Genomic DNA, 26,639 nt, shown 5'->3' with positions numbered 1-26,639 from the left:
ATCAGGTATATCAGTCTAGGAGTCCATTCAGTTTTCTTGTATGAATTCAGCTCAAGTTTCCAGGTACCTGAGCATCAAGTGTGTGGTACAGACTCTGTCCTACAGTCTGAGAGGGTCAGGGATGATTGGATTATGTACCAGTATCTGATTGAAGCAGGGGGTCATGCTCTGAACAAGGCAGGGGACTGAGAACCTACCCCCAAGTGTCTCTGAGGAAAACACCTCTCTGTTCCCTAGAGCGTGCTGATGGGTGGGTTCTGCAGAGGGACCATGGGCACCCAAAGGTTTTGGTTGTAAGGACTGCGAGGTACCAGTTATCTTTGGACCCCTGTCACGGGTGGCTGTGTGACCTGAGTGGCACTACCAGTCCTTAGGTCCCTGATGTGGGTAGGTGAGGACCTTGTTTAATAGGCAAAGCAATGTCAAACGTCAAATACCCACCTCTCCACCACACTGCTGAAATGGCTGGAGTTTGCCAACAAGGGCCTATTCTCCAGAAATAGAACCACACAGGTCCATGCAGAAGGGAAAAGTGCTCAAAGTCCACGGATGGTTTATGCCTGGACAGGAGCTGCTTCTGTCCTGAGCTCCCCCAGTTAATGGAGCTACCAAATTATCTTTTCCCCCCAATTGCAATTTTTTTTCTTCCCCAAGGCTGAGGAGATGGCTCTAGGTGCTCGCCAGGGTCTGTCTCAGGCCCAGGGATTCAGGTGCTGAAGCCAGCTTGGGGGTGGGAGGGCGGAAAAATATATTCAAGTACTTAGCTTTTGCCAAGAGCGCTGTTCTCCTCAGGTTCCAGAGGTGTGAGTAGGCTGTGTGGCTGGCTGCTTCTCCCTGAGGAAACTGCTGCTGAACACTAGTACCAGTCCCCTGCCACCCCCGCCACTGCCACTGCTGCTCCAGAAATGGTGCCTGAGGGCTCCCAGCTATTCAGGTCAGGTTACTCCTCTCCACTTCTGAATGGTCTCTTCCTCCCCCTGCCCCTCAGTTCATTGTCTAAGCTGGCCTTTGATGCTCAGGGCTCCCCGCTTGTCACATATATACTCTTTTCACTTGTTTTTTGGGTGTTTGTTGTAAAGAGGGCTCGCTGGAAGTGTGTGTCTCTTCCGCCTTCTTGGCTCCGCCTCCTCTCTTGTACTTTATTTTGATGTGTACGATAGTTTTTCTCCTTTGTGGTTACTTTATTATTTTCTCCTATTTTTCTAAATTTTAACCTAACTTTTATTTCCTTGTATTGCCTTATCTTCCTCTCTGTATGGAAGATTTATGATTACATTTCTTAGTCCCTCTTTATTATTTTAATGTTGTCTTCCTTAACATAATGACATTGCTGTTATCCTGTTTTGAGCTTTTTTTTTTAATCTTGCTTTTTTTTTTTTTTTTTTTTTTGGATTTCTCTGTCTGGGTTGCATTCTGATTGCTCTGCCCAGTGTTCTAGTCTTGGATTGATACCTGATATTATTGATACTCTAACCAAAGAGCACTCTTTAGTATTTCTTGTAGTTTTGTTTGGTTTTTATGAATTCCCTAAACTCCTGTTTATCTGGAAATGTCCTAATTTCAGCTTCATATTTAAGAGATTGTTTTGCTTTTTGATCATTGTTCATAGACAACTTCTTCTCCAACTTTATTATAATACTTGTTCTTTCATGTCTCATTGCTGTCTCTGTCTGCCTGAGATGCCCTTTTTCCCTCCAGTCCTGTCTAACCAGAGTGTTTATTATTCAGTGAGAGTCATCTTCAATGGTGTTGTCATCAACCACCCACCACCACCACCCAGCAGAGTTGATCAGTTCTTCTTTTGTTTTGATCTTTTACCTGGCACTATTGGTACAGCATTATTCGTGCTTAACTGTGATGGGAATTTTCTCAGTATCTATCGTGTTGTCAGACACATAGTATATGATCTCTCCACTGAAATCCTTTCTAGAACAAAGGTTCACAATGGTGGAATGGTGCAGGGGCTTGTAGGCGGCCATGTATCAGTCATAGGACATCACACCCAGCAGTGCACAGTCTGTATACCCTGCTAGGAGGAAGACAACTGTCTGTATTGAGCATCCAGTGAAAGAAATGGTTTTCTTTTTCAGAAGGAATTGGACTAGCATCTGGGGAATGATGCTTGAGAAGAAAAAGAGATCACCAAAGGACAAGTTTTTGAGGAAAAAGTACATGGGCATAGGATATCGAGAGTAAGGTTGGTTGAGGATAGCAGTAATTATAACATGAAGAATGAAAATAATAGACCTCCCAGATATTTAATAATAGGCTACCTAAGTGTAGGTTATTAAGTGAGGAAACTTTAGAGAAGAATAAAGCATTAGGTAGTTGGATAATATGATCTATAAGATCTCCTTCACACTTGAAACTAAAGATTAGATGAAAAATTCTCTCTGCATAGTATCTAAAACATAAAGCCTTTGAAGGAATGTGGCACTTGGATCATACAGATTGCCAAGATTAATCCTTTCAATTATTGTCCTTTAGAATGAAGCTCCTAAAGTGAAGTATGAGCAGGTCATCCTCAATTTTACTGAAAGGAAACCCAGTTAATCTTGCATGTTAAGACCCTCTACAGAATACAGTACAAACTAGTTCATATATTGACAAGACCACCCATAATTTGTTTCTAAGCATTGTTTCCTGTCACATATTGTTTCCATTTAACATGCCCTCACCTTCCCACCTCTGTGCTTTTGGCCCAGTTATTCTTTCCCATAGGTATCTTCTCTGTTCCATTGCTGCTTGTTGAAATCTTACTAATAAATCAAGTCTCATTTCAGTACAGTAACCTTCATAAAATGCTTCTGATCTTTAAATAAGCTATTGCCCTTGTCTTTGGTACACAACATTTTCCTTTTTTCTTACCTTTGACTACTCCTTCTTTATTTACCTTTTTAAAAAATATTATTCTCTATGTTTGTGTTATCTTGTTTTAGACTTTAAGTTCTTTTAAGGAAAACATTGTTTTACTCATGTTGTGAGGTGCTGGCCACAGTACTTGCACAGAGCAAGCATTCAGTAAATATTTGTGGAAAGAAAATAAGCTGAGACAATAAATCAAGGGAAGAAAAGGATGAGTGTATTGGAGATATTATTGTCAATGCAAATTAGAGGCACAGTGGTTGAAAGTACTCAGAGAAGAACATTAGAAATAACTGCCTCTGCCGGCTGTCTTCCAGCCAGCTTCATGAAAGCCCCGTTTATGTCCTTTTTCCTCAGGCTGTAAATAATGGGGTTCGACATGGAAGTCATAACCGAATAGAACATAGAGATGACCTTACCCTTTTCACTCATTACCTTGGAGTTGGGTCTCATGCAGGCAAATATTCCAGAACCATAGTAGAGAACCACAACAGTGAGATGGGAACCACAAGTGGAGAAGACCTTGAGCCTCCCCTCCCCTGACTGGATCCACATCACAGTGGAGAAAATATGCCAGTAGGAAACAAAAATGAGGAGGACAGGAACTGGGAGGATCACCACACCCGTTGAAAAGAGGACCATCTCAGCCTGGTAGGTGTCTGCTGAAGCCAGCTTCAGGAGTGTCGGAGGTTCACAAAAATAATGAGTAATTACATTCTGCCCCTGGTAGGGGCAACACAGTGTAAATGCACTGTCCACTGAACACACAAATGCCCAACTGATCCAGGACACTACGGCCAGCTGGACACAAACCCTCTGGGTTGTGAGGGTGGAATAGTGCAGGGGCTTGCAGACAGCCACATAGTGGTCATAGGACATCACCGCCAGCAGTGCACACTCTGTACACCCTGCTAGGATGAAGGGAACTATCTGTATTGAGCCTCCAGCAAAGGAAATGGTTTTCTTTTTCACAAGGAAGTGGACTAACATCTGGGGAATGATGCTTGTCGAGAAACAGAGGTCAGCAAAGGATAAGTTTTTGAGGAAAAAATACATGGGAGTGTGAAGCCAAGAGTCAGTTTGGATAAGGATTATTATGAGCAGGCTCCCAAATACAGAGAGAAGGTAAACAATCAGGAAACACAGAACAAGATCTGGACCTTCGGATCCTGTGAAAGTCCCAGCAAGATAAATTCAGCTACAGAAGTTTGGTTTTCTTTCCCCATTGATGTTTATTCCTATTTAACTGTAAGCAGAAAAAGAACAGTTACATTCTAAATGTTTGACTTCACAAACTCTGTAAATACATGTAATGTTAACAGGCATACCTTATCGGACTACTGGATTTCGGTTGTTTCTGACCAGGTGCCAGTTACCTTTGGATGTCTGTTGTTTCCTGCAATTTATGGGCCTTTGGGGATTTTTTGTTTTTTCCTTTCTTGATCCAACTGGTAAGCTGAGTATCACACTCTGTGTGATTTCTCTACTAATCTTGATGTTCAGATAGGTACCTATTGTAACTACAGATACATTAGGGGAGTTATCTTTCTTTTAAATGTATTATTACTCTTTTTGAGAAATTCTTTATTTTTACTTCAATTTGGGATCTGAGAATGAGGTGAAACGGTTTAGTGAATAAAAAAGACCATATGTGTATATATATGTATGTCTGTGTTTATATGTATATATTTGTTCTTAGATTTCAAAATACCTGTGATTGCAATAGAACCACCCTGAGCCTTAGGAGGAGAAAGGAATCCACTCTGTAGAATGGGACCACACAGAATGGAAAACGAGGTGGTAGACATGCTTGCCAGAACCCCATCGAGCCTCTCACCAAAAGTTTGATTGGTTCTGGCTCCTGTTCACTTATGGCATATCACAATGGGTCATTTGTTTTTCCAACGGGGAAATAATAGTCTCTTCAACAAATGATGCTGGGAAAATTGAATTTCCATATGCAAAAGAATGAAGTTGAACCCATACTTCATACCATATAAAAAAAAACAACTAAAAAGGTATCAAAGCCTAAATATGAGACCTAAAGCCATAAAATTCATAGAAGAAAACATAGGGGCAATGCTTTGGAACCCAGCCTTCAACAATGAACTCTTAGATACGACGCAGAAAGCACAAGCAACAAATGATGAAATAGATAAATGGGACTTCCTCAAAAATTAAAACTGTTGCATATCAAAGGATTTTATCAGCAAAGAGACAACCTATAGCCTGGGAGATAATTTTTGGGAACCATATATAAGTGTTTAATACCCAGGATACATAAATTTAATTAGAAAAAAGATGAACAGCCCTATCAAAAAATGGGCAAAGGATCTGAATAAACATTTCACCAAAGAAGACTTAGAAATGGCCAAAAAACACGTGAAAAGATGCTCAAACTCACTGGCCATTTAAAAAAAAACTGTTGCTATCAGTAGATTTTGACTCATGATGGCCACACATGTTATAGAGTAGAACTGCTCCATAGAATTTCCTTGGCCGTAATCCTTACAGACCCCCAAGTGTCTGTCAGTTTGTCCTACTGTGGGGGCTTGCGTGTTGCTGAGATGCTGGAAGCTATGCCACCGCTATTCAGACACCAGCAGGGTCACCCATGGAAGACAGGTTTCAGCTGAGCTTTGAGACTAAGAAGAAGGACCCGGCAGTCTACTTCTGAAAAGCATTAGCCAGTGAAAACCTTATGCATAGCAGCAGAACATTGTCTGATACAGTGCTGGAAAATGAGCCCACCAGGTTGGAAGGCACTCAAAAGATGACTGGTGAGGAGCTGCCTCCTCAAAGTAGAGTTGACCTTAATGACGTGAACGGAGTAAAGCACGGTTCAGAATGAGTAGAAACAGCTGCAAACATCCATTAATAATCACAACCTGGAATGTATGAAGTATGAATCTAGGAAAATTGGAAATCATCAAAAATGAAATGGAACACAGAAACGTTGTTATCCTAGGCCTTAGTGAGCTGAAATGGACTGGTATTGGCCATTTTGAATCAGACAATCATCTAGTCCACTATGCTGGGAATGACAACTTGAAGAGGAATGGTTTTGCATTCATTGTAAAAAAAAGTTTCAGGATCTATCCTGAAGTACAATGCTGTCAGTGATAGGATAATATCCATATGCCAACAAGGAAGAACAGTTAATACGACTATTATTCAAATTTGTGCACCAATTGCTAGGGCCAAAGATGAAGAAATAGATTTTTATCAGCTGCTGCAGCCTGAAATTAATCGAACATGCAATCAAGAGGCATTGATAATTACTGGCGATTGGAATGCAAAAGTTTGAAATAAAGTAGAAGGATCAGTAGTTGAAAAATAAGGCCTTGGTGATAGAAACGATGCCGGAGATCGAATGATAGAATTTTGCAAGACCAACAACTTCTTCATTGCAAATACCTTCTTTCACCAACTTAAACGGCGACTGTACACATGGACCTCGCCAAATGGAACACACAGAAATCAAATTGACTATGTCTGTGGAAAGAGATGATAGAAAAGCTCAATATCATCAGTCAGAACGAGGCCAGGGGCCAACTGTGGAAGAGACCATCAATTGCTCATATGCAAGTTCAAGCTGAAGCTGGACTTTCAGAAAATCAGAGCAAGTCCACAAGAGCCAAAATATGACCTTGAGTACATTCCACCTGAATTTAGAGACTACCTCAAGAATAGATTTGATGCATTCAACACTGTGAACAAAGCCCAGATGTGTTGTGGGATAACATCAAGGACATCATACATGAAGAAAGCAAGAGGTCATTGAAAAGAGAGGAAAGAAAGAAAAGACCAAGATGGATATCAGAGGAGACTCTGAAACTTGCTCTTGAACGTGGAGCAGCTAAAGCAAAAGGAAGAACTGATGAAGTTAAAGAGCTAAACAGAAGATTTCAAAAGGTGTCGCAAGAAGACAAAGTCAAGTATTATAATAACAGGTGCAAAGAGCTGGAGATGGAAAACCAAAAGGGAAGAACAGCTCAACATTTCTCAAGCTGAAACATCTGAAGAAAAAATTCAAGCCTAGAGTTGCAATAGTGAAGGATTCTATGGGGAAAATATTAAACGACACAGGAAGCATCAAAGGAAGATGGAAGGAACACAGTCATTATACCAAAAAGAATTAGTTGATGTTCAACCATTTCAAGAGGTGGCATATGATCAGGAACCGATGGTACTGAAGGAAGAAGTCTAAGCTGCTCTGAAGGCATTGGTGAAAAACAAGGCTCCAGGAATTGATGGAATATCAATGGAGATGTTTCAACAAACAGATGCAGCGCTGGAGGTGCTCACTTGTCTATGCCAAGAAATATGGAAGACAGCTTCCTGGCCAACTGACTGGAAGAGATCCATATTTATGCCTATTCCCAAGAAAGGTGATCCAATCGAATGTGGAAATTATAGAACAATATTATTAATATCGCATGCAAGCAAAATTTTCCTGAAGATAATTCAAAAATGGCTGCAGCAGTATATTGATAGGAAACTGCCAGAAATTCAGGCTGGTTTCAGAAGAGGACATGGAACCAGGGATATCATTGCTGATGTCAGATGGATCCTGGCTGAAAGCAGAGAATACCAGAAGGATGCTTACCTGTGTTTTATTGACTATGCAAAGGCATTCCACTGTGTGGATCATAACAAATTATAGATAACATTGCAAAGAATGGGATTTCCAGAACACTTAATTGTGCTCATGAGGAATCTTTACATAGATCAAGAGGCAGTTGTTCAGACAGAACAAGGGGATGCTGACTGGTTTAAAGTCAGGAAAGGTGTGCGGCAGGGTTGTATTCTTTCGCCATACCTATTCAATCTGTATGCTGAGCAAATAATATGAGAAGCTAGACTATATGAGGAAGAATGGGGCATCAGGACTGGAGGAAGACTCATTAACAACCTGCATTATGCAGATGACACAACCTTGCTTACTGAAAGTGAAGAGGACTTGAAGCGCTTACTAATGAAGATCAAAGAACACAGCCGTCATTATGGATTGCACCTCAACATAAAGAAAACAAAAATCCTCACAGCTGTACCAGTGAGAAACATCATGATAAAGGGAGAAAAGATTGAAGTTGTCAAGGATTTCATTTTACTTGGATTCACAATCAACAGCACGGAAGCAGCAGTCGAGAAATCAAAAGACGCATTGCATTGGTACATCTGCTACAAAAGACCTCTTTAAAGTGTTGAAGAGCAAAGATGTCACCTTGAAGACTAAGGTGCGCGTGATCCAAACCATGGTATTTTCAATCGCTTCATATTCATGTGAAAGCTGGACGATGAATAAGGAAGACCAAAGAGAATCGACGCCTTTGATTTGTGGTGTTGGTGAAGAATATTGAATATACCATGGGCTGCCAAAAGAATGAACAAATCTGTCTTGGAGAAGTACAACCAGAATGCTTCATAGAAACAAGGATGGTGAGACTGTGTCTTACATACTTTTCACATGTTGTCAGGAGGGATCAGTCCCTGGAGAAGGACATCATGCTTGGCAGAGTACAGGGACAGAGGAAAAGAGGAAGACCCTCTACGAGGTGGATTGACACAGTGGCTGCAGCAATGAGCTCAAACATAACAACGATTGTCAGGATGGCTCAGGACTGGGCAGCATTTCGTTCTGTTGTGCATAGGGTCGCTAAGAGTTGGAAGTGACTCTATGGCACCTAACAACAACAAGAACAACCAAATCTCGAGGTCCTCCACTACATGAAATTGTGTATCTTTGATACTTAAGAGTACTCTTACTTTGGCGGAAGAGCTTAGTATGCACTATTAACACTGTTAAATCATATTTTGTGTATTCTGACCCTCTCACCGGCACCCCTCTTGATAATATTAATGCATAAAGAAACGGAGCATGTCTAATAGTTATTTCCCAGACAACCAGAGAGAGGAAGGAAAATCAAGGCTGGGAACTAATTTGGTTAATTTGGACCTTGTCATGAACATTTTGCTGCTCTTCTATGTTTCTCCATTTTTTAATTGCTAAGCATCCTCTCTGCTTGTTGACTATAGAGATCTCTAAGGAAATTTCTCTAACTTCTTTGTCATTGTTGCTCTTGAAAATCCTATAGCATTTGTGGGTCAGATCTTAGGCAGTGGGCTCATTGCATACCACCAACTCTAGGTTCTGTCTGGGTGAAAAGTGTGGGAGGAGTTAACATACAAAGCTAGTGCCCTGCTTCAGTGCCAAAGAAAGAGAGAGATAGAGAGGCAAGTAGGCAGAGACACTTTGGTATCACAGATACAAGCAGAGAAAAATCTCTACCATCTTGAACTCTATCACCAGGAGTACAGGGACATCCAACAAGCCTAGAAGTAACCCATGAATTTGGGATTTAAAAATCTTACCACATGTATGAATAAGGTGAGGTTGAATTTTCTTTGAATCTACGGCAGAATAAATTTTCATTTCCCTATAGTCCATCTGGACCCCAAGGTCTTTTTCAGAAGAGAAATCACAAAGCAGAGCCATGAAATTCTTGAGCTTCATAGATAACTTTCCAGGATTTGGGTTAAGCTATTCTAAAGTCTCTCCTTAATTTCATTTCCTTTTCTCTCCATTTTTCCTTTCTGTCACCTATCTGCAACTCCTTTCAGACAGAGGGGCAAAGACTCATGGTGTCAGAGACAATATTTTCTTCAACACCTGTATATAGGTCTGACCACTGGACAACTGAACAAAGACCTTTAAGCCAAACTCAACCAAGAGGGCCTACTCTACCCCGTCGCTAAAGAGAAATAAACAGACTGCACTATGGTAACACATCTGGTCCTAATTAAACATCACAAATCATTTACTTATCAAGTGTCAACCATGCATCAGGAACTGTGCTAAACACTAGAGATACAAAGACAAAAGAGCTAAAAATAGGATAAAATTGGTAATTTCAAGAAGCTCATAATCTAGGAATGGTGATAGGTGAGCAAACATTTGCAGTACTAAATGATACATGCTATCATATGATGCTCTAAGGTCCAAATGTTACAAAACCAAGGAAGAGACTGACTAATGGCTGGCATAATTGGCAGGAGGTGGGTTATGGTCAGAGATGGTTTGTCAGAGAACATGAAATCTAAATAGGCGTTTGCCAGGCTGCAAGAGTTAAAAAAAGGTTTTAGAAACAGGACAGAGTACACACAACTGCACAGAGTCTTGGAGGGGCACATTACACTAAAGAAGTGCGAGCTCCCCAGCATGGCATAAGCTTGGGTTGAGTATGTGACAAAGGCTGAAGATCAGAATATATAGAACTGTAGGTGTCACATAGTGATGGACTCACTATGCTTTGTAAGATGTTTAGACTTATAGGTATTCACTGAAAAATTTAAAATGCAGAGTCAACATTGTTAGTATTTATAGTTTAGCAAGATTACTCAGTCTGGAGTCAGGAATATGATTCGGTTTCTAAAAACATTTTCTTAAATGGACAATTGCCATTTTGCCAGATATGGTTCCAACCCCTTGGAGTGCATGCTCCATCTATCTCTGCTGAGGTTTTTATTTGGACTTTGATTTTACTTTTCATTCTACCTTTCATCCTAATTAAACAAACCTCATTTTATTTGCATTATTCCCTAGTTTGTGTCTAACTTCTTCTTCCTTCTTGAGGAAACCTATTTTCTCACCTGTACCAAACTTATTTTCTGTCTAGTGTACATCAATTCCCTTCTTTTGGCTCAGCAAATCAGACCTCTCCCCTGGCTGAGCCAACACTCCTTATAAAAGCCTTTAGATTGAGTAAAGGGGCAGTAACTGGGGAGAATACACAGGGTCAATTACAGGTTGGAGGTCAAAGTGCAGTGGGATGGGGTCATGAAGCTTCAGACTTCAGGTAAATAATGGGGGTCCAGCTAGGAGTGGGGTGAAGAGCATTCCAAATATTAGGAGGCCTTGAGTGTTATGCAGACTTGGGAGACAAGTTGCTCATGGGAAAAAGTCAAACAATCCAGGTTTTAGAATTCTGGACTCATCACATAGGCTCAGATGGGGTGTAAGGATAAATTCATGAGTGAGGAGTTTGGACTTGAAAAACCTGAACAAAAAGGAAAATTGGTTTGGATAACTATCAGGGTCAATATCCAGAGTTAAGAGAGTGGATGGGATGGTAAAGACACAAGGAAAATGTAGACTCTGAATATGCAATATCTGGAATGAAGATTGGGAATGTAGCAGTGGCAAATAGAGGAGGGAAGCAATACACAAAAGCAAAAGATTTGTGCGTAGTAGAAAAAGTATAGACTTGGAGACTGACAGTCTTACGCTATAAGTCCATCCCTGCCACTTGCTACTTGTGTGAATTTAGCGAATTGACTTACCCTTTATGTGTAACTTGGTACCAATAATGTCTACCTTATTAGGCTGAGAATTAAGTGAGATAAAGTTTGGAAAGAACCTAGTACGATTTCTTCTATACGATAGATGTCCAGTAAATTATAAATATTATTTATTATTGGCTGACTATAATTGACTTGGAGGTAGCAAAAGAAGTGATGAGAAGATAATGAAGGTAAAGTAGAAAAACTGGGTGAATGTTCAGAAAGGAGAAAGTGTGGGATAACAGTTCCATGTACCCCTCATTCATGAAATGGAAGCAGAGATCTAGGTAGTGCCCTAAAGCAAGACAGTCCTATCAACCTACTCAAAGTTTTCAAAATAAAATATGAATCTTAAAAGTCAAGAGAGTTCAGGCTAGTTTTAGAGAATATGTAAATGGAAATTATCTCATTTTCCACATGTGGTCAGTATGACGAGGTATTCAATCAAATGTTATAGGGCTGGGTCAATGTGTTGGAGATGGGGAGAATTAGTTGGTAAGAGGAAAAATTGTGAAGTAAGAGGGTTAATCGTATCTAACTTCTACCTCCAGCCTTGTCTGTGTCCATTTCTCTCTTCCATGCCACACATTCTTTCTAACTCAAATGCAAATCATTCCAAAACTTTTTAATATCTCTTTACTATGCCTCCGCACTTGCTATTTTTTCTCCTTAATGTGCCTCTCCCTTCTAAAACCTGACAATGCTTCATTTTAGTGCAAGTGGCATCCCCTTGGTGAAGGCTTTCTGGACTCCCAGACAGAAAGAATTAGTCTTTACCCTGGGTACCCACTGTACTCAATAGTCTGTTGTAATACTTTCTACATTTTATTCTACTTCTCTGTTCCCTTGTCTGTTTTCTTTACTAGACAGCTTCAGTGCCTATTTGTCTTGGTATTTTTCGGTGCCTGGAACTACTCAGTCATCGTAGGGTTAAAGGTGGGTGTGGAAGGAAGCCTGTGAATAGGGATCAGTGGGCAGAAAACTAACATTTTTACTATGGAAAAGAGAAGCATGTCACCAGAGAGGTAGCAGTGGCAGAAAGTAAGATGCAGAAGGGAAGGAAATAGATGAAAAAGTATGACCAGCAAATAATGAGTGGATTAGTTTTAGAAAAAAGAGATGATTGATCATCTTTAAAAGTTATATGACATAATTCAGATAAGAAGAACCTGCCAGAGAATTCTTAAAATGTAAATAAGATCAGATCACTCATCTGCTGAAAACCTTTCAAAGATGCCCCAGGCCAGTCAGTTTAAGAGCCAGTATGGTTACAGCCACCTACAAGGGTCCTGATGATCTGCTCCTCATCATCGCCCCACCCCCTTGCTTCTCTGACTTCATTTTCTACCACTCCCTTCTCCACTCACTGTGCTCCAGCCCTACTGGCCTCCTTGCTATGCCTCATACTGTGCCTCATTTTAGGGTCTTTGCACTAGCTACTGTCTTTGTCTGAAAAGATCTTCTAGCAGATAGCCACAGGTAACCTTCATGACTCTTCTCAGTGAGGCCAATCCCGACCGTCCTATTTCAAATTTGAACCTGCTACCAAATCCTTCACTTATGATTCCTCTACCCTGCTGTATTTATTTTCTTCATAGAACTTATCGACTCCTATATTTTTCTCCTTAGTGTATTTATTGTTTATTGTCTGTCTCCCTCCACTAGGATGTAACCAGTTAAGATCAAGAACTGAGGTATTCCAAGCCCCTAGAACACTGAGTGTTACATATTAGGTACTCAGTGAGTATTTGTGAAAAGAATTAATTTAATGTACAAAAAGAGATGGGATATAGGACAGATGATTTCTTGAGAAATGGGATCTAGAGTAGAGGGAGGGAGGGGTCTTAGATGAGAAGGAATGAGCAGAGATGTCTTGGGGGTGGGGAGACATTAATGATCTGGTAGTGAGAAGTTTAATAAGTTTAATAAATTCCTGTCTGATAGCCTCATTTTTCTTTGTAAAATAAGAGGTGAAGTTGGCTGCTGGAAGCTGAAGGTGGAATGGCATGGTGGAAAACTGGAGATTGGGGGTGGGAGTCTTTGGGAGAAGTGGAGAGTGAATTGGCTAAAAACATACTGCAAGAAAGCTGGCCACCCAGTTGAGTTCTACTTAATGGTGGTATCATGCTGTCCTTTTGTGTGGTTTTTCTTCAGTAGGGCTCGGCTGCCCAGGTGCAGTTAAGGAGAAGTTCCACTGATTTCTTTGAAGGCTGCCTCCACAGTCAGTGTTAGGTCCTTCCACCAATGGGCTGAGTGGCTTTAACACATTCAACTGTTTACTCTTTCTCAAGGAGTAAATGGAATGGCTTGTTTACTCCTCAAGACTGTTAACAGGGGATCGAACTTTTCACCTTTGTATTTTCAGTATCCAGGGTAGGGCCAGGCCTCAAGTAAGTTTTCAGTAGATCTGTATCATAACCACCAATAATGTAATCATTCATGATTTGTTGTATCTTTTAGTATTATAATACATACTAGTCCTTTGTGCACTCATAAGAGAATTGAAGTTTAGACAACCTGACGCTTGCTACAGATTAAAAAGTTGTTGTTGTTAGGTGCCGTCGTGTTGGTTCAGACTCATAGAGATCCTGTGCACAACAGAACAAAACACTGCCCAGTCCTGTGCTATCCTCACAATTGTTGCTATGTTTGAGCCTATTGTTGCAGCCACTGAGTCAGTTAATCCATCTCATCGAGGGTCTTCTTTTTCATTGATCCTCTACCAAGGATTGTGTCCATCTCTAGGGACTGATCCTTCCTGACAACATGTCCAAAGTATGTGAGACACAGTCTCGCCATCCTTGCTTCCAAGGAGCATTCTGGTTGTACTTCTTCCCAGACAGATTTGTTCATTCTTTTTGCAGGCCATGGTGTATTCAATATTCTTTGCCAACGCCAACATTTAAAGGTGTCAATTCTTCTTCAGTCTTCCTTATTCATTGTCCAGCTTTTGCATGCATACAAGGGAATTGAAAACACCATGGCCTGGATCAGACACCTTAGTCCTCAAGGTAACATCTTTGCTGTTCAACACTTTAAAGAGATCCCTTGTAGCTTATTTGCCCAATGCAATGTATCTTTTGATTTCTTGACTGCTGCTTCCATGGGTGTTGATTATAGAACCAAGAAAAATGAAATCCTTGACAACTTCAATCTTTTCTCTGTTTATCATGAGGTTGCTCATTGGTCCAGTTGTGAGGATTTTTATTTTCTTTATGTTGAGGTTTAATGCATACTGAAGGCTGTGGTCTTTGATGTTCATCAGTAAGTGCTTCAAGTCCTCTTCACTTTCAGCAAGCAAAATTGTGTCATCTGCATATCGCAGGTTATTAATGAGACTTCCACCAATCCTGATGCCCCATTCTTCTTCATATTGTATTTCGACCACAAGCCATTGCCTCATTGAACTCCAACAAATTGAGCTCAGTTATATATGCAGTCTTTACCCCTATGCTCAAACCTATCATCTACTGCCTAAGGAAAAAGGAGGTCAAGGATGCCATCAGAAAGACCAAGACAAGTGGCTGAGCTGTTTTCTTGAGAGATTCTCTTCACTGAAGAGACACAGACATTCCTTTTCCTTTTGCTATTACTGACTTAACCTCCAAAAAAAAAAAAAAAACTCTGTTTGGGCAACCTTGCAATTATAAGCATATGCACTTAGCACAATGGCCTGGACATGAAAAATTTTCCCAGAACATTCCCCTTCTCATTTCTTTTTCTTTTGATTTTGCAAACGTGAATGCAATACCTTAAGGAGCAGTATATGCTTTCATTTGGCCATTATAAAATGATAGAAGGGAGATGAATTCTGTGTGGCTCAGCAACAACATTGGATGAGTGAAATAATGAAATATGATCTCATAAGAATTTAAGGATGACCTCCAAAACCCAAAACCCACTGCTGCTGAGTTTATTATGACTCATAACGACCGTATAGGACAGAGTAGAACTCTTCGAGGATGCTGTGCTCCCCTCACAAATTTATTTCTCACATTGTGGTGAAAGGTGTGTCCTCTGGACCTTCTCACGATGGGTGAGCAGGTTTTATGTGGTAAATACACTAACAATCCAATCTCCCTAAGCTTTTAGATATCTTATTCTAAAGTACAGCAAAGAAGTTCCGACATATCAACTTCATTTGTGTTGGTCATTTTTGGGTCCATGTTTCAGCCAACCAACAAAACAAACTGTTGGAGCCATTTCTAACTCCTTGAGTTAAAACACTGAATCAAGAAACTCTACTCAGAACCCCTGAGGGAGCAGGAGAGCAGTGGGATGTAGACCCTAAATTCTCATAAAAAGACCAGAGTTAATGGTCTGACTGAGACTGGAATGACCCCAGATGTCATGGTCCCCAGACCTTCTGTTAGTCCAAGACAGGAACCATTCCCAGAGCCAACTCTTCAGACAGGGATTGGACTGGACTATAGGATAGAAAGTGATACTGTGAGGAATGAGCTTCTTGGAACTAGTAGACACATGAGAGTATGTTGGCATCTCCTGTCTGAAAGGGGGATGAGAGGGTAGAGGGGGTCAGAAGCTGACCAAATGGACACAAAATGTGAGACTGCAGGGAAAGAGTGTGCCTTCTCCTTAGGGGGAGAGCAATTAGGAGTATATAGCAAGGTGTTTATAAATTTTTGTATGAGAGTCCGACTTGATTTGTAAGCTTTCACTTAAAGCACAATAAAATTTTTTTTTAAAGAAACTCTGTTTAGTGGACCAATATCAATAAATTCAGCATGACCCAACTTAATGTTCCTTCCACTACAACCCCACACTCTTAATATCCATCCGCACACATATTCCCCAGGTGTCTGTTTATATAAATATAAAAATCATGCAGTTCTTTTGGTATGTAGCTAACCTCCTCATGGGTCACACTTTGTACCTCACCTTTTGAGGCCTGTTGTAACTTAAGTCTAGATGCAAAGAAGGATGTTAGGCATAAGTCCTGAGGAGATTCAGTGGTTCCTTGCAAGGCAAGTGCCTCAGGGAAGAGCATTATTGTTTCTTAAGACAAAGGAGGACTAAACTGCCCACCAAGGTGGAAAGGTTGCTTCTATTGGCAAAGAAGACTTGGCAGAATTTAGGGGTTCAATGTTCCCATCTTTACTGGCACCTGCTCTTATGTTCCTATTCCAATTTTCAGGATCCTATACATACATGGGGATTGTCATGACTTGGAATTGACTTGAGAGGCAACAGGTTTGTTATTTGATTTTTTTGGTTTTATTTCTTCCCAATCAATGCCCTCACTTTAACAGAAGACACCCGGGGAAGTTGGAAATTCAATTTGCATTATAATCCAGCCACTGGGGAGATGAACCTCTGGATTCTCAGCCCTGAGTTTACAGAAGATAAGTTTTGTGTTTTTTTTTTTTTAATCAGTGTAGAAAATTTGATGCTGTCTATTCAGAGCTTGAACTGGGAATTTGAAGTCCTTTTTTCCTACTTTCTTCAGTCAGAAGCAACCAGCCAATCCCATTACCTACCTCTTTTGACTAAATTCTTTAAAGGTATCATACATGGTCACCAGGTACCTTGTCTTTTATATGTTTTTGACTAACCACCACCACCACCCGCTGCTGTAGAGTCGATTCCTACTCATAGCGACCCTATAGGACAGAATAGAACCACTCGATGGAGTTTCCAAGGAGCTCCTAGAGGATTCAAACTGCTGACCTCTTGGTTAGCAGCCATAGCACTTAACCACTACGCCACCAGCATTTCCATGTATTTGACTAGGAGTATCTAATGGTGATATTTTATATATCTCTATTACCACATCATGCCGTGGACTATACTAATGCCCTCTTTACCACTGGGAATAGAGTCATTAGTGCCTTTAAATCTAATTAGATTAGACAATCAATTCTAGACAAGCCAGAGCCTATTCAGAAAACTCATCCTTAAGATTCTGTCTCTGAAGAACCAATTCCACTACCAAAATCATGCAGTGGACTACTGTTTGAGTCATCTAGTGCTGCTATGACAGAGATTCCACAGGTGGATGGCTTTAATAAAGAGAAATTCATTCTCTCAAAATCTAGTAGAATACAAGTCCCAATTCAGCGTGTCAGCTCCAGGGGAAGAATCTCTCTGTGGGCTCTGGAGGAAGGTACTGGTCCTCAATCTTCCCCTGGTTGAGGAGATTCTCAGGCACAGGAACCTCATGTTTAAAGGATGTGCTCTGTTCGTGGTGCTGTTTTCTTGGTGGTATGACGTCCCCCTGTCCCTCTGCTTGCTTCCATCTTTTATATCTCAAGAGATTGATTGCCTCAAGACACAGTCTAATCCTGTAGGTTGAATCCTGCCTCACTAACACAACTGCCCCCCATCCACCCTCATTAACATCATAGAGGCATTTACAACATATACGGAAATCACACAATCCTGGGAATCACGGCCCAGCCCGATTGATACACACGTTTTTGGGGCGACATAATTCAATCCATGACAACTACTAATGCTCCCTTTACCACTGGAAATAGAGTCATTAGTGCCTTTAAATCTAATCAGATTAGACAATCAATTCTAGACGACCCATAGCCGATTTGGAAAACTCATCCTTAAGATTCTGTTTTTATAGAACCAATTCCAGTACTAAAATCTTTACCGATGAAGATTCAACCAAAGAAACATAATGAGTAGGAAAAATATATTGAGATTTCTTGCAGTAAATTGGAGTGCAAGAGTGTGGGTGTGGATGAGGCAACATTTGCATGCATCTCTTCCTATGCATGACCACACACTCTAGGGTAGCAAAAGTGCTGTGCTGCCTAGTACATTCCTCTGGTGAATCCCATGTTAGGTTCCTTCACATAGGCTTGCTTTTGGCACAGTGGCAGTCAGCTGTCACTGTCATCATCTGGACCATCAGGTAACAATCTAATGCCTGGATAAACCCCCCTCCACTGTTTCCTGCTGTTGGAGATTTCATGGAAACAAGGCCTCTTTCTCCCTTCAATGAAGGCAGTCTCTTCACTCCCCATTTCTCCAGTCTTCTGTTTCACTAGAAAATCTCTTGGGAAGTCTAGGAGAACCCTGTTTGAATGTTGGTGGTGGTGGTGGTGGTGGTGTTCGTTGCTGTTGAGTCGATTCTGACTCATAATGACCTTATGTGTGCAAAGCAGAACTGCTTCATAAGGTTTTCAAGGCTGTGACCTTTCAGAAGCAGATCACCATGCCTGTCTTCCAAGGTGCCGATGGGTGGGTTTGAACTGCCAACCTTCTGGCTAGTAGTTGAGGAATTAACCATATGTGCCACCCAGAGACTCTGCAAATATTCTCAGGCAACCTGTTAATAAAGCTAATCTAAGTTTACTAGAACTGACTGCAGTGAGGAATAACACTGTTTCAGAAGAGGGAAGGCAAAAAACTCCTATGTATAGGGCTTGGGAGTCTGAGCTAAAGAGGTTTAAGGCATGACTTCCAAGGTGAACTAATTGCAATTGGGCAAAGTTCAAGACATATTAGTTTAGATTTGGTAAAGATAGTAAGGTGAGGGTCTTAAACTATCTAATAAATAAATTCTTTGAAAATTGAGCTCCTATACTCTAACCTTAATGGTGTAGGCAAAGAAATCTTTCTAAGCCAGGTGACCAGACTGTTATTGCAGATCAATTAATCTGCCAGAATTTCCTGAATCAAACAGCAAAATTATATACTGATATATTGTCTTTCCAGAGCGCAGGTTTCCAAGAACTAATGGCTAAGTCATGTTGAACAGGCGGTCTCAGTTTTCAGTTGCTTTTCGAGCAAGAAATTTAGGCTCATGGCAAACATGGGAATTCCTACCGTGCTTGCCTTGATACCAGAGGAAACCAGAGAGAGTGACATTTACCCTCTTCTTTACACTTTCCTCACATTTGAGTGGCATTGGGCCCAGAACTCCATGTCTTGTGACTCAGCAAACATACACTTTCAGAATGAGAAGATATCCCCCTTCATGGGGCCAATCACAAACTTCCCACTCTCCAATTCCCTTTCCAAGGAGCAGAGGAGAATGTAGAATTATCAACTATAGACTCCATTTTCCCTTAAAAAGTTGGCCATTTCTCTCCTATTTATACTGACAAGGTGTGTGTGAAGAGGGGGAGATGTTTGGTGTGCCACCCCAGAATCTACGTAAATTGACCTTTGAAAATTCTGAATTGTCTAGGACCTTCTGAATTCAGCTGTGAGCTGTCTTGACAGTTCCCTATATCCACATAGCGTAACACTTGTCTTCCTCACTACAATGGAAGGAACGCAGAAACTATGCGTTTTTTTTTTTTTTTTTACCGTTGGGCCTATTGTGCCTAGCACAGTGCCTGGTACATGGTAGGAATTATTTATTTTTTAATTCATAAATGAATCTCAGTATCAGAAAGAATTTTTAATGGGTTAAAATAGGGGCCATCAGAATGGAGCTCTAACCGATGGGCTCAACTGAGCAGATGCAACATGAACACATATAAACAAGCACATTGTATGTATTCACAATCATTACTCTATTTTTTAACATTTCCAGAATCAGACCTCTTATTATCTCTTCCACTCTCACCTCACTAATCCAAGCTGTCATCAGCTTCCTCCTAGATCATTTCAATAGTCCCTTAAGAAGTCTCCTTGCTTCCTTTCTTGTCCCTCTGCCTATAGTGTTTATTCTACACTCAAAGTCCTCTAAGAGATCCCCATTTCACTTATAGTAAAATCTGAAATTCCTACAGTTGTTCTATAAGCTAATCAACTTGATTCTCTGACCTCGTGTTCTAAAATCTCCCAGCTCACTCTGTTCCAGTTACTTTGGCCTCCTGGCTGCCCTCCTCATTCGTCCCTCAGGACCTTTGCACTAGCCATTTCTCCTGCCTACAATGCTTTTCTAGTGTTTGCTCAAAGATCACCGTCTCAGTAGGTGACTGACCTGACCACCCTATTTAAAGTTGCAACCCCTCCCTGTATTCTCTATACCTTGCATTTTTGTCCCCATAGCATCTTGACACCTGCTAACATACTATATAATTTATTTACAGTATTTTATTTCTTTTTTTCTCTAGAGTGTAAGATCCATGTTGGCACGGATAGTTGTCTATTTTTTTCACTGCCATATTAGTATCTAGCACATAGTATCTAGCACAGAGTAGGAGCTTAATAAATATAAATTGAATGAGAAGATGAAAAATAAACCAAATAGAACTGTGAAGGGAAGGAAAAAACAGGAAACCCAGTGTTAGTCTCAGTTAATTGCCTCATACTAATTTACATTCGGTGAAATAATTAGCTGTTGGGGAAGGAATAAGAGGGTCCTGTTTCCACAGCTCTTCCGAGACTCCCATAAATGTCACCACACACCATGGCTTGGTGGCAGATGGTCATCCAGGGCAGATGGGTACTAGCTGAGGCACAGTCACTATGTGTTCAGCCAGGTATCTGGAAACAAGCCATCCATGCTTCTTTTAAAGGTGAAGTGAACTCAGGGCCTCAGAGCTCATTGACTGAGAGAAGAAAGGAATCATGCTCAGGGGATTTATTAAGATCCTGTTTTCTGGACCAGCGTTTCTAGGGAGAGATCACTTCAGCAGGGGAGAAATTTCCCTTTAAGTAGAGTCACTGAATGGAGGGTCAAAGCCTTTGTCATCTCACAGAGAGGAAGAAAAGCCACTCCCAAGGACAGGTCCCTCTCTCACTATGACCCCTAGGGACACTGCAGGCTCTCCACTGGGTCTTCTTCCCACATCTTTTCACTTGGGTTTTTCCTTTATTCTGCTTTTCGTCTAGAGCCCAGTGGGAGTGGAAGCTTTTTAAAAAGTCTGAGCATTGACCTTTTCCTGACAACTTCTTCTTAGCTAGAAAAATTCCCTCATAGAGTGACGGAATCAGAGAGGCAGCTCAACCTAAGTCCTCACACAAAAGAGGAGACAGGCAGCTTCTTGTTCTCAGAAGTGTGGACTATTCAACTAAGCTGTCTATATCCCCCAGCGCATTCCTAGTGAGGACCTGCAAAGCCAGAAGAATGGAAGGGGCCCTGACTTGATGATCTCTAACACCTTCCCCTGGCTACTCTCCCCAACACTGGTAGAAAAGCCACCTTCTTTACTCACCAATTTCTGTTTACACATCTTGGTCCCCCAGTCAAACTGCATAGTCTTCAGTGAAATCTAGCAGCCATATCCCTTGCCCATCTGAGGTAAGAATTTTATTTCTGTTTTGGGGAAATGTGTCTGTAAGCAAGTGGTTACAAAATGGGAACAGGGCGCTGTAAGTGACCGAGTAGGAAATGTTATCTATGTCCTACATCTTGGAAACCTCAATAAACTTAGCCTCATTTATCACCTCATTCATTCAAAAAATAGTTATTAAGGATATTCTACAAGTCAGGCACTGTGTTATATATTTAGCAAATCATGGCGAATAACACACAACCCAGATATTTAAGGATTAGTACAAGGATCTTTGAGTACATTACCCAGGACAGCTACTCACGCTGTAAGATGCAAGGCAAACTTCCAGAAAGTAATAACAGCTAATGTCCTGAAGTACCAGGAAGCTTTAACTATTGCAAGGGATTAGAGATATGAGATAGGAGAAGAGTGGAAATAAAGGCCGCATTCTCAGCAGAGCGGGATGGAGGTACAAAGGCCTAGAGGCAAGTTTTCTGGGGAATTACAAATTGATAACTGTGGCTGGAAGTGGGGTCTGGATAGGGATGGAGGGAGAAGGGAGGATTAGGGAACATAGTAAGAAATGAGACCGGAGGGGCCATCCTGGCCAGACCATGAACTATGTTGTATAATATGCCAAGATTGGACCTGGCCCTAAAGGCAGTCATTAAAGCATGGTAAGAAAGAGAATGGCATTAAAGTTGTAATTTTGAGGTTTCTGTAACACCACAGTGTGGAAAATGGACTGGAGAGGGTGAGATTGAAGTCAGGGGGGTCAGTTAGGAGACTGCTATAGCAATTCAGGAGCTCTGGTGGCACAGTGGTTAAGAGGTACAGCTGCTAACAGAAAGGCTGGCAGTTTGAATCCACCAGCTGGTCCTTGGAAACGCTATGGGACAGGGTAGAAATACAGGGTTGCTATGAGTCGAAATCCACTGGATGGCAACAGGTTTGGTTTTGGTTGGTAGTAATTCAGGTGGGAAAAAATCTCCAAGAGAGTTGACAAGATTGCGGAAAAGACAGAATCTAATTTGGAAGCGAGTAAGGAAGTTGAATTAATAGGAATTCATGCCCTCAAGGTCACCAAACACACCAGACTTCACATTTCTAGCATTTTTGGTCACCACCCAAATCATAAATGGTTAACTGTCTTTTTAGCTACTCTTGTCTTCATATTTATTTGTTCTTCCTCTTCCCTGACCTAATTTCCTGCTCCCCACCTATCGTCACTCTCTTACTGCGGAACATTACTTTATGTTCTCAGAAATTCTTGGTACATCTTATGGTACATGCCTCTGGGAATGACCCATCCTTGTTTTTTATTTTCTTTAACTCAAGTAACTTGTGCATTTAGACAATTTCAGCAACCCATGGCTTTATTATGCATTTTGTCCATATTTGTTACTGCTCTACCTCCATGCTTAAGTTACTGTTCAATTCTTTAAGCATAACCTCCCATTCTTCCAATTATTACACACCTTAGCTTTTCTACAATTTCTCTTCAAGAATCTACATGTTCCTTGATTTTTCTATTATTTTTCCCTTACTTAGTTCCCTGTAATTGTTAGTTATCTTTACCTATCTTGGACTCCATAGTTTGGGACTTGAAGGCTGTCTCACTGGTTTGCTCAGTTCCCTTACATCTCTAATTTCTCACACCACCTCTTTTACAAATCTTCAATGATTTTATACCTAGGTTCTTTTTTTTTTAAAAAAAGTATGAGGGGGGAAATACCTTAAAAATGGTGATAGTACATATTTCTTGTCCTCAAACCTTAGCCAAGCCCTTAATGCCACCAAGAAGTACTTTTGCTTTTTCTTATCAACATCTCCCATTCTTCTCACCAAGAATCCAAAAATTTAGCTCTTCTTCAGCTCCATGATAAATACTTAGCATTCTCACCCATACCAGATAATCATGTTTCTTTCTTAACTGAAAACATTTCTTTCTTAACTGATTACATCAGATGTAATCACTTTCAAATCCACCAGTTCCTCCTGATCTTCTTCCTTCTTCCATCAATTCATAAATATTCATATCCATCCTCAGTTCCTTGCCCCCATCTACGAATATAAAATGCCCTTCTTTCTGCTCAAGACCAGCTTCTCAGTGAAATCTTAATTTAAAATTTTAAACTATTTTAAATTAAACAATTTTAAACTTTGTTTAAAAACTTTCTCTTCCTTGGCTTGCATAAGAGTGCGTTTCCCTTGTACTGCTTATTTAAGTGTGTCTTTAACTTTGTTCTCTGATTCTTTCTTAAAGCCTTCATTGGTATTTCTTCCTCTGCTTATCTCTTATATTTTAATTTTTTTTTTAGACTTCATCTTTACCCAATTGATCTTTTTCATTCATATTTAGCGATTCCTTCCACCACAGATTTGTAAATGATTTCCACATCTTTGACCTCCAGTCAATAACTCTTCCAGGGCTTGGATTTATATCAAAAACATCTACCATACACCTCGGCAGTGGTGTCCCTAAACTCCTCAACAAATTTAAAAACAAGCAGAGGCATCACTAGGTAGAGGTAGCTGGTATGGACCTGTCAGAGGGGGTGACACCAAAATGACTGTCTATAAAATTTTTGTGCGATGTTTCTGCTGAAATTTATAATTTTTTAATAAAAATATCCCTGTAGTTAGTTGTAACAACAGGAACATTTTTTATGAGCCCAGCATACGTGTATCAATATACCTGCAAGGCTAAAACTCTATGCTAATTTACTTTTTGAACCTTCTAATGTGCTCTGGTCAGAGCTGTCATTATTACGCATTACAACGATGCTTTGAATCACGTGGTTTCTTCTGCAGGCTACAAGCACAGACTGTTGTTTTCATTGTTGCTGGTGTTTTTTTGACCTGTAGGATTGTTGGATTTCTTTGCAGTTACCCTAATATTTATTTTATTTTTCTAAGTTTAAACCAATGTTTTATTTCTTGATACTGCTTTGGCTTCCTCTTCTGTGACTACATTATTTAGTTCCTCTTTTGTTTTAATGTTGTTGGCTTTTACATATTGACATCTCTGTTTCTGTATTTTCAGTGTTTTAGCTTTTATTTCTTTCTGTAACTTCCCTATCTGGGTTGATATCGGGTTGTTTTGCCCTGTTTTCTAGTTTTGGCTTGTTATCTGATGTTATTGATTTTCTAACCAGAGGACTCCCTTTAGTATTTTGGTTTGGTTTTTACAAATTCCCTTAACTTCTGTTTATCTGGAAATGCCCTAATTTCACCACCATATCTGAGAGACAGTTTTGCTGGATGTATAATTTTTGGCTGGCAATTTTTTTCCTTCAAGGCTTTGTAAGTATCATTCCATCGCCTTGTTGCCTGCATGGTTTCTGCTGAGTATTCAGAGGTTAGTCTTATTGATTCTCCTTTGTAGATAACTTTTTGTTTATCCCTGTTTTTGTTCTTGTTGTTAGGTGCCATCAAGTCGGTTCTGACTCATACTGACCCTATGCACAACAGAAGGAAACACTGGTTGGTCCTGTGCCATCCTGACAATTGTTGCTATGCTTGAACCCATTGTTGCAGCCACTGTGTCAATCCATCTTGTTGAGGGGCTTCCTCTTTTTCACTGACCCTCTAGCCTTTTTTGTTTTTTATCCCTAGCTGCTCTTAAAATTCTCTCTTTACATTTGGTTTTGGCAATTTTGAAAATAATATGTCTTGGTGACTCTCTTTTGGCATCTGCCCGGTGTGGGGTTTGATGAGCTTCTTGGATAGATATCTTCTCATCTTTCATGATACCAGGGAAGTTTTCTGCCAACAAATCTTCAACAATTCTCTCTGTATTTTCTGTTATCCCTCCTGTTCTGATACTCCAATCATTCGTAGGTTATTCTTTTTAATAGAGTCCCACATAATTCTTAGGGCTTCCTCATTTTTTAAAATTCTTTTATCTGATTTTTCCTTAAATAAGTTGGTATCAAGTGCTTTATCTTCAATCTCCCTAATTCTTACTTCCATTGCCCCAATTCTGCTTCTAGGACTTTCTATTGAGTTGTCTAATTCTGAAATTTTATTGTTAATCTTGTGTATTTCTGTTTGCTGTCTTTCTGTGGATTTTTGCAGCTGGTTAAAGTTGTCATAATGCTCTTGCACAATCTTAAGTTCCACTGTTGCTTTGCCTGTGTGTTCCTTGGCTTGGTCTGCATTTTGCCTGATCTCTTTTGCGATCTCTTGAAGAGCTCTGTATATTAATCGTTCAGATTCTATCTCTGGTAATTCCATGAAGTTATCTTCCTGTGGGAGCTTCTTGATTCTTTGTTTTCGTCACTTGCTGAAGCCATCATGGTCTGCTTGTTTATGTGATTTAATGTTGACTGTTGTCTCTGAGCCATCAATAAATTACTGTATTTATTTACTTCATGTTTGCTTACTGTGTCATAACTTCTTGTTTTGTTTTGTTTTATTTTGGTATGCCCAAATAGGCTGGTTGTGTGATCTACTTTGATTATTGGTATCTTCGAAGCCCTCACATCCTGTCATCAGGTGGTTAGAGCTGTTACTCGGTATGTGAGCCCAAGAGTCTGTTTACTTTTCTTGTATGGATTTAGCTTAGGTCTCCAGGTCATTGGTCACTGAGTGTGTGGTGCAGACTCTCACCTACAGTCCTAGATGGGCAGGAGTGATTGGAATAGGCACAGGTATCTGGCTGCAGTAGGGGTCATGTGCTGAGCAAGGCAGAGGGCTGATGGCTGCCCCTGAGTGCCTGCATGGAAGGCATGACCTTGTTCCTCAGAATGCATAGGTGGGTGGGCTTTACAGCCAGACTTTGGGCACCCAATGGTGTTGGTTGTAAGGACTGGGAGGCATCCGTTATTCTTAGACCCCTGTCATGGGTGGTTAGGTGGAATGGGTGGGGCCACCTGTCCTCAGGCCCTTGGTGTGGTTAGGTAAGGATCTTGCCTAATGGGCAGGGCAGTGTCAAATGTCAGGAATCTGGCATTCTTCCTTAGCTGTTGCAGTTAAAAATAGACTTCAGTATACACTCTGTTGTACTGTGCTAATTAGTGCCGATGCTATTGAAATGGGCCCACACAGGTCGAGGCAAGGGTGAAAGGCACTCAAAGTCTGTGGGCCCCTTATGGCTGTGCCTAGGCAAAGGGACTGTGCCTGCCCTGAATTCCCTGTTTAGGGGAGCTGACAGATTATTTTTTCCTATTTTTTAATTTGTTGCTTTCCCAAAGCTGGGAGAATGGCTCGGGACACGTGAAGTGTCCTACTTCCAGCCCAGGGGAAACAGAAACTGCTGAAGCTGGACCAGAACCTGGA

The 26,639-nt window shown here is 40.7% G+C and overlaps 1 pseudogene; it reads right to left on the bottom strand.

The window, feature by feature from the left end:
* Nucleotides 1-3,135: 3,135 nt before the first annotated feature.
* On the bottom strand, nt 3,136-4,091 carry LOC126080083 (olfactory receptor 2D3-like; annotated as a pseudogene).
* Nucleotides 4,092-26,639: the final 22,548 nt, after the last annotated feature.

This window comes from Elephas maximus, chromosome 7, assembly GCF_024166365.1.
Source record: "Elephas maximus indicus isolate mEleMax1 chromosome 7, mEleMax1 primary haplotype, whole genome shotgun sequence".
NCBI classification, from domain to species: domain Eukaryota; kingdom Metazoa; phylum Chordata; class Mammalia; order Proboscidea; family Elephantidae; genus Elephas; species Elephas maximus.
Note: the sequence above shows the minus strand (reverse complement) of the source record. Positions and strands in the feature narration are given on the sequence as shown.